This window comes from Engraulis encrasicolus, unplaced genomic scaffold, assembly GCF_034702125.1.
Source record: "Engraulis encrasicolus isolate BLACKSEA-1 unplaced genomic scaffold, IST_EnEncr_1.0 scaffold_73_np1212, whole genome shotgun sequence".
NCBI lineage: Eukaryota > Metazoa > Chordata > Actinopteri > Clupeiformes > Engraulidae > Engraulis > Engraulis encrasicolus.
Genome location: NW_026946071.1, coordinates 7,501 through 17,923, shown reverse-complemented (window position 1 = coordinate 17,923; position 10,423 = coordinate 7,501).

The window sequence follows — 10,423 nt, the reverse complement described above, 5'->3', positions numbered from 1 at the left end:
CCGACTGCTATGACATTTGCTTCCAGCACTGTTTGGATCTGTAATGCTGCTCTACTGATGAGATCCAAATACAAGTACTAAACTGTGTGTGTGTGTGTCTTGTGGCTTGTTGCTTGTTTATGTGGCAAACAGTCATTCCGCAACAGCTGCACAAATTTTGAAAAATCTGTTGCGTAAGCTGCATGTTTTCATGCATTTTTATGTCCTCAAGTTGTATTGTCTGTGAGCCTGAAGTCAAAAGTCAAACAACAGATCAGGGCCGGCCCTTGTCGATTTTCTGCCCTAGGCGAGTATTCAATTCAGCGCCCCCTACGTGCTAAAATTTTGCCGTTTGTTGCAATTGAACTGGTGCTGTGCAGGGGGTGGCAAATGAGGCATTGTTTATTCATATTAATGTTGATTTACTTTCATTGTGTTCATTATGTATTATATTTTTAAGAATAGATTAGATTAGATTAGATTTGTTAGATTTTTTTTATCCCTGATTCTCTAGTGCTGCGCCCCCCTACTTGAGTGGCGCCCTTAGCATTTGCCTATACTGCCTATGCCAAGGGCCGGCCCTGCAACAGATGCTACGTAGCATCAGGCTAAAATGGGTGACAACAGATGCTACGTAGCATCAGGCTAAAATGGGTGACAACAGATGCTACGTAGCATCAGGCTAAAATGGGTGACAACAGATGCTACGTAGCATCAGGCTAAAATGGGTGACGCCTGCATTCACTGAGATTGAGCACAGCTTGCAGCTCCTGCTCGCACTACACACTGAGATGGAGGCTGTTGATCTGGCACACAGATGCCTCAGGGGTGGTGGGTGATGTTTTTGGCTGTATGGTTGAGACGTAGGCGACTACACACTGAGATTGAGGCTGTTGATCTAGCACACAGATGAAGTCTACTGCCATGTTGATCTAGCTCAGTGTTTCCCAACCAGGGGTACGTGAACCACTAGGGGTATGCGAGCACACTGCAGGGGGTACTTGGAAAAATGAAATTTTAACAAATATATGTAGTTTAGTTACATTGGGATGGAGAAAGCGATATAGAACTTGACTTAGGGGGTACTCATGGCATAACGAAAAGGCTTGAGGGTACACAAGACAAAAAAGGTTGGGAAACACTGATCTAGTACACTACAGATGAAGTCTACTGGTGTCTAGTACACTACAGTCTACTGGTGTCTAGTACACTACAGATGAAGTCTACTGGTGTCTAGTACACTACAGATGAAGTCTACTGGTGTCTAGTACACTACAGATGAAGTCTACTGGTGTCTAGTACACTACAGATGAAGTCTACTGGTGTCTAGTACACTACAGATGAAGTCTACTGGTGTCTAGTACACTACAGATGAAGTCTACTGGTGTCTAGTACACTACAGATGAAGTCTACTGGTGTCTAGTACACTACAGATGAAGTCTACTGGTGTCTAGTACACTACAGATGAAGTCTACTGGTGTCTAGTACACTACAGATGAAGTCTACTGGTGTCTAGTACACTACAGATGAAGTCTACTGGTGTCTAGTACACTACAGATGAAGTCTACTGGTGTCTAGTACACTACAGTCTACTGGTGTCTAGTACACTACAGGTGAAGTTTCCTGATCTAGTGCAGTGTTTCCCAACCAGGGGTACGTGAACCACTAGGGGTACGCGAGCACACTGCAGGGGGTACTTGGAACAATGCGACAAAAACAAATTAATAAAGCATGACCATATTGGGATAGGAGAATACAAAGAGAGAATGGGATAGGGGGTACGTGTGGTACAAAAAAAAGGCTTCGGGGGTACGTGAGACCAAAAAGGTTGGGAAACACTGATCTAGCACACGGATGCGTCGGGGGAGGTGGTCACAGCTTGTTTACTGAGGGCTTGGGGTTTTTTTTTTGGCCGTATGGCTGAGACGTAGGCGAGTGTGCACTGAGATTGAGCACATCTTGCAGTTAGAGTATGTCTTGTGGTTGCTCTGTTGTGTAGGCAGAGGCGTAAGAGAGGGGCCATTGGAGACGGCATGTTTGGTTATCAGGGTTGAGACGTAAGCGAGATGGCGATTTCTGCCCTTCCATTATCTCTCCATATCTCTCTCTCTCTCTCTCTCTCTCTCTCTCTCTCTCTCTCTCTCTCTCTCTCTCTCTCTCTCTCTCTCTCTCTCTCTCTCTCTCTGTCTTTCTCTCTGTCTCTCCCCTCTCGGAGAGTGTGCATTGAGATTGAGCACATCTTGCAGTTAGAGTATGTCTTGTGGTTGCTCTGTTGTGTACTCTTGCTATATAAACTTGCAGTCAGGCCCAGATTAAGATGACCTGGGGCCCCTAGGCTACAGGTTGCTGTGGGACCCCCCAGGCCCAGATTAAGAAGGCCCGGGTCCCCTAGGCTACAGGTTGCTGTGGGACCCCCCAGGCCCGGATTATGATGGTCTGGGGCCCCTTGGCTGCATATTACTGTGGGCCCCCGTGGAAGGCAAATTTCACAATGAAATGACAGACATTGTCATAATTATGTCAGCAGTGTTTCCCAACCAGGGGTACATGTACCACTAGGCGTACGCAGGCTCACTACAGGGGGTACGCGGGGAAAGTGTAATGATAACAAATGTGCTGTATGGGAAATACAGTAGTCACACTGGGATAGAGGATATAGATCAGGGATGTCAAACTCAGGCCCGGGGGCCAAATTTGGCCTGCGGAGCCATTTTATTTGGCCCGCGAGGTCATTTCAAATGTGTATTACAGTTGTCCCACATACACCATTAATGTACAGCGTAACGACTTGCTCTGTCACAGGATGTGCAGACACATTTTAACTAACAAATATGATGGGAAAGAGTGTATGTGAAATTTGAATATGCGTATGAAGTGCATCCATGCACTATTTTAGTCTATTTTTTAAAAATAATTGTTGAGTTCGGCCCCTCGACTTCGTACCAGATTTTGATTTTGGCCCTCAGTCAATTTGAGTTTGACACCCCTGACATAGAGTCTGAGTTAGGGCAGGGTTTCCCAAACTGGGGTGCATGCACCCCTGGAGGTGCGTGGCCTGCCATAAGCACATCACAATATTCGCTCAGGGGGTGCGTGAACCACATTGAAATGTACAAGGGGGTGCACAGGGGGAAAAGTTTGGGAACCCCTGAGTTAGGGGGTACTTATTGTATGACCAAAGGGATCAGGGGTACGCAATACAGAAAAGGTTGGGAGACACTGACCTATGGAGAGGAGAAATTATAGGATTTAAAACGCTGCTCTGCGTTACAGATGCATTTCTCTATATTGCATCTTGTCACACTTCTGCAATTTTTGTCTTTTTGGCCACGCGGGGGCCCCCTGTACTGGTAGGTGGGGCCACTAGACTGCATGTCATGGGCTCTCTCACCTGGCCTGGCAACACTCTCTAACTGAGTTCAATTATCTGCATCTCTGCTCACTACTCACTCTGCTCTGTCTAATTAGCTTCACCTGTCTCTGCTCTGCTCTGATCTGTTCTCATTAACCCACCAGCTGCACTGCATTTCCTGCTCATCACCAACAGTTTAGTTTAGTTTAGTTTATTTGATAGGGACAGATACATAACATGTAGGTTGCATAACAACCAAAACAGCAAGCATCATAGCATTTATAGCCAAAAGCTAATTTCCAATGCTCGTCCCTAGAAGGGCTTTTAAAACAATACAATAGCAGCAATAACAAATAAAACAGTATTATCATAAGAACAGCCTATACACTCATTCAGTCCAATCATTCATTTTTGAAACTTTCAATCATACTTAAAATTGGTGTATATTCTTCCATCCATCTCATGCATTCACTAAACATCATAGTCACATTTCCTACCAATCCTACATCTGTCCTGTACTTACTGTTATGTATTTTTACACATTATCACCCACACAATACACACACACACGCACACACACACACACACACACACACACACACACACACACACACACACACACACACACACACACACACACACACACACACACCACACACACACACACACACACACACACACACACACCACACACACACACAAACACACACACACACACACACACACAAAATCAGCCCCCCCCCCCACACTCACATACACCATATCAATTGCCCCCACCCCTCACTCTCACATACACATGCACGCAGCAATTACCCCCCCCCCCCCCCCCCCCCAAGAATCTGCAATCTCTACCCAATAAGCACACTCACACATGACTACATACCTGGTTGCTTTTTAGGAACTCCTTCAGCTGAGTTTTAAACTGCTCATGATTGTGAATAGCCTTGATATCAGATGGCAAGCTATTCCATTGATTAGTTCCTTTGATCAGGAATGAAGACTGGCCAAAGACGCGGTGTGGTACCCTACAGTTGCCCAATACAGCGTTCCTGGTGGACCTCCCAACAGTATTTATTGTTTTTGCAGCCTACCTTTGTCAGAACGTCTGCGAAGCCTGCGCCTGTTTACCCTGCTTGTCTAAGCTCTACTCCTGACTCCTGAACCCGGACCTGCCTGTGCTCTGCTCTGCTCTCCTGACCTGGAAACCCGACCTGCCTTTTGTCCCCGACTCCGACTACTCTTCTGCCCTGAACCTCGACCTGCCTTTGCCCTCTGGATCTCCAACTATTCTCAGCCCCGGTAAATCTGACCTGCCTTCTTCCTAGTGACTATGCAATCTGCTCTGCCCTCCATCCAGCCCTCACCCACTTGGACAATAAAGACTCATATGTGAGAATGCTGTTCATTGACTTCAGCTCAGCATTCAATACCATAATACCACAACAACTCATCAGAAAACTGGACAAACTAGGTTTCAGCACCTCCCTCTGCAACTGGCTGCTGGACTTCCTGATGCAGAGACCACAAGCAGTACGGGTAGGGAATAACACCTCAAGCACCCTGACCCTGAGCACGGGGGCTCCGCAAGGTTGTGTTCTCAGCCCCCTGCTGTTCACGCTGCTGACACATGACTGCACAACGACCCACAGCACTAACCATCTAGTGAAGTTTGCGGATGATACAACACTGGTGGGCCTCATCACTAAGGGCAGAGATGAAGTAGACCTGCTGGCCAGATGGTGCAAAGACAACAACCTCCTGCTGAATGTCAACAAGACCAAGGAGATTGTTGTCAACTTTCAGAGGGTCCAAAAACAACTGCCACCACTGACCATCGACGGTGATGCTGTGGAGAGAGTGAGCAGCACCAAGTTCCTTGGAGTGCACATCAGCGACGACCTCTCTTGGACCACCAACACTACATCACTGGCGAAGAAGGCCCATCAGCGTCTCTACTTCTTGCGCAAACTAAAAAAGGCAAGTGCTACACCCTCCATCATGACAACATTCTACAGAGGAACCATAGAGAGCGTCGTGTCCAGCTGCATCACAGTGTGGGGAGGAAGCTGCACGGAGAAAAACAGGAAGACACTCCAGCGTGTTGTGAACACAGTGAAGAAGATCATTGGAGTACCACTCCCCTCCCTGCAGGACATTTACACCGCACGCCTCACCCGAAAAAAGCACTGATGATCATCAAAGACACAAGCCACCCTGCACACAAACTGTTCAGCCTCCTGCCCTCTGGAAAGAGGTACAGGCGCCTCCGTTCCCGTACCACCAGGCTTGCAAGCAGCACGATGCATCAAGCAATCAAGATACTGAACACTCAACCCACTCTCCCTTCACTGTCAGCCTCTAGCCAGCCAGGCCACTGACAACGCTCCCCCCCCCTCATCCCCACCACCATATCTGCGACTGAACATTCCACCTGCACTACTACATCTGTGACTGAACTTTCAACCTGCACTAACTCAAAACATACACATGCACACACACACACACACACACACACACACACACACACACACACACACACACACACACACACACACACACACACACACACACACACACACACACACACACACACACACACACACACAAGCACACTGCACTTTCTGCACTAAACCCAAACATACACACACTGACACACAACTCATACTCACACACATACACACATACACACACACACACACACATACACAGGTACACACACACAGACGCACACCGCACTTTCTACCTGCACTAAACACACACACACACACACACACACACACACACACACACACACACACACACACACACACACACACACAACACACACACACACACACACACACACACACACGCACACGCACACGCACACAAAACACATACAAACACACACACACACACATACTGCTGCTGGTGTATTTAATAAAAACCTTTTTTAATTATTTATTTCTTCAAATGCTACTATTACTGTGACTGAACTTTCAACCTGCACTAACTCAAAACATACACATGCACACACACACACACACACACACACACACACACACACACACACACACACACACACACACACACACACACACACACACACACACACACACACACACACACACACACACACACACACACACACACACAAGCACACTGCACTTTCTGCACTAAACCCAAACATACACACACTGACACACAACTCATACTCACACACATACACACACACACACACACACACACACACATACACAGGTACACACACACAGACGCACACCGCACTTTCTACCTGCACTAAACACACACACACACACACACACACACACACACACACACACACACACACACACACACACACACACACACACACAACACACACACACACACACACACACACACACACACACACACACACACACACACAACACACATACACACACGCACACAAAACACATACAAACACACACACAGACACACACATACTGCTGCTGGTGTATTTAGTAAAAACCTTTTTTAATTATTTATTTATTTCTTCAAATGCTACTATTACTATGTCAGAACGCTATAAAGGACTTTTAGAAAAAGAACAACAAAATACCTCCTCTTAATGTATGTTCTCTACAAGTCTTCTGTTGTCCAGTCTTGCACTTTAAATGTCTGTATGAGCAATGTCTACGTCCATACTGTCTATGTCCATGTATGAGTACTGTCTATGTCTATACTGTCTATGTCCTTACCTAGATTAGTCTATGTCTGCATAGGAGAGCAAGAAACGCAATTTCAAATTCTTTGTATGACCAGTGCATGTAAAGAAATTGACAATAAACTTGACTTGACTTGACTTGACTTGACTTGACTACGATTTCTGCATTGCCCTGATCTGTACTTCTGCACCCCATTCATTCTGTTGTGTGTGTGTTCCCCCCAGGATTCTTCCATCCGGAGTCTTCATCCACCATCTCCATAGGAGTCGCTTCTGCCGACGGGGGGGCACACACACACAGGAACCTCTGGAACCTCTGCCATCCCAGTAAACTCTACAAACCCTGGAAACCTCCTTCTCCCAATCCCCTTTCCCCTGAACTTTAATAAAACACCCAAAATGTGACGCATTTGTGGTCCGCGTCTGTCTGTACCGTGACACTGCAGCCATATCTGTGTGTTAATCCAGCTCTGCTTGCAGTTTTTTGTTGTGGTTGAGAGTCTCATCACGTCTTGGTGCTGCTGTGGAGGTTGAAACTGAGGCGAGTCTTCCTTTGGGGGCCAGCATGTTTGGTTACAGGCATCACACCAGGAAGAATGTGTCGCACGCACGCACGCACGCACGCACGCACGCACGCGTTGCCTTTTGTAGGGCAGCAGAGGGTTAATAATAATAATAATAATAATAATTGTATTTGTATAGCACTGTATCATACAAGGCATGTAACTCAAAGTGCTTAACAAATGGGAAAAAAACATCATTGTTAGAGATGGATTTAGAAGGAGAGGTATAGAGGAGAGGCAGAAATAGCAGGAAGGCAGAGGAAGAAGAGATAGATAGAGATTGTAGAGTCATAAGGTCAACGTAGGTTAGGACCAGGATTCTTAGATGCGTAAGGTCCATAGTGGCTGGGCCTAGCATAAGTCATAGATAGTCACACAGAGATTGGGCGCTCAGATGCGGCCCCTGGTGGCATCAGGGGTGAGGAAAAACTCCCTTTCGCTTGAATCATAGTTTGTAGGGAAAAAAAAAAAAAAAAGACTTGAGCGAGAGTGCGCTGATAGTGAGCACGGCTTGCTGTATGAGATTGAGCAGGGCTTGGTCTGGCTATACAAGCAGCCTGCCAGCCAACCAGCCAGCCAACTAGCTGTAAATACGGCACATTACAAATTGTGTAATTTATATTTATTATTATTCAAATGCTACTATATCAGAATTGTCACAATAGGACATAACTAAAATGCAAAACACTAGCTTTTTCAATATATGTTCTATGTATGTCTGCTGTTGCCCAGTCTTGCACTTTATATATCTGTATGGGTATTGTATAGGTACTCTAGGTGTAATGTAATTGTCTATGTTCACACTTAGAGTATAGAGAGTCTATGTTTGTCTGCATGGGTAAGTAAGAAACGTAATTTCAATTCTTTGTATGACCAGCACATGTAAAGAGATTGACAATAAAACCAACTGGACTTGAGCCTGCAGCCTGCAGCTTGCAGTTACATATTGTGGTTGGGAGCTGCTGTACTCCACATATTGTGGTTGGGAGCTGCTGTACACCACATATTGTGGTTGGGAGTCAGCACGTCTTGCTGCTGCTGTGGAGGGTGGAACTGAAGCGAGTGAGTGGTAAACATGTTTGTTTACAGGCATCGCACCAGTTAAGAAGAATGTTTCTCACACTCTCTCTCTCTCTCACACACACACACACACACACACACACACACACACACACACACACACACACACACACACACACACACACACACACACACACACACACACACACACACACACACACACACACACACACACACACACACACAATGGCAAAGTGAAGTAACTAGTAGACGGTATACATGTACCGTCTACTAGTTACTTCACTTTGCCATTGTAGGGCAGTGTTGTGTGGTGGGGTCGGTGGTGAAGCCAGGGGCTGTGTTTGGATATGGCATGCTTTGGTTTATAATGCCTTACAAATCAAGGATGCAGAAACTACACCAACATTGAAACTGAGAAAAATGTCCTTTGCTGTTTTCATGCAGTAATGCTTGTATTTTGTATTATATATTTTACAATGTGTGTGTATTTTTGACTCTCTTTTTTTTACAACTGTGTACAATAACTGTGTATTTTTAGTTTTGTTTTTAACTTTGTCTTTTTAAAGGAACATCAAACCTGTCAAGGGACAAAAGACAGAAATTAGCCTCTTGGCTACAATCTTGTATATGTAACATTTTTGTTTAAATGCTGGCAATATATGCTGTCCCTTTCTTAAATAAATAAATAATAATAATAATTAAAAAATGCGTAGTTTCTGCACTTTCCCTTTGTGTGTGTTGCAGTTTTGTGTGGTGGGGTCGGGAGTGAAGCCATGAGAGGGGTCGTGTTTGGAGGTGACATGTTTTGGTCCATGCTACCCTACAAATCAAGAATGCAGTAACTACAATATATGCCCACAGTGAAATTGAGGAAAAGGTAACTGCAGTCTTTGTTGTTTTCATGCAGTAATTGCGCAGTTACTGCACTTTGCCTTTGGAGGGCAGTGTTGTGGGGTGGGGTCGGGGGTGAAACCAGGGGTCGTGTTGTGTGGTGGGGTCGTGTTGTGTGGTGGGGTCGGGGGTGAAACCAGGGGTCATGGTGGGGTCGTGTTGTGTGGTGGGGTCGGGGGTGAAACCAGGGGTCATGGTGGGGTCGTGTTGTGTGGTGGGGTCGGGGGTGAAACCAGGGGTCATGGTGGGGTGGGGTCGTGGTGGGGTGGGGTCATGGTGGGGTACAGTGGCATGTTTTGGTTTATAGTCATCTATGCTGCTGGTCTTCTGCTAAGTCAATTCAATTAAATTAAATTAAATTAAATTAAATTCAATTAAATTCAATTCAATTCAATTCATTTCTATTCACTGATGCTTTATTGGCATAAGACATTCAACTTGCAGTCAAATTGATATAAGGTATAAGACATTCAAATTGCCAAAGCAATCATACGAACCAGTAGAGGAATCACACAAAGTATTATAAAAAAAAGAAAGTATAAAAACAAAAAAAGAAAGGAGCCGTAGATAGCCTATACTTTACATTCACCCTAGACCAGTGGTTCCCAACCTTTTTCTTCAGGGACCCATATTTTTACCATTGTAAGCTTTGGTGACCCAACTGCTCGAGCGCACGCACGAGAAGGAGTCAGATGACTCTCTGTTTCCTGTGAAAGCTCATTTTAGTTATCATTTTATTCCATTTGTCTTCGGTCAAATAGAGAACTGTTAAATATAGCACTTACATTGTGTTGCTTCTATTCATATATTAGTTGAAATGCTTTGTCATTTATTCAACATCAGCTATATATGGTATCAAAATTAAACCCCTGAACATCAAGAGGGCTTCGCGACACACTGTGGATCTTT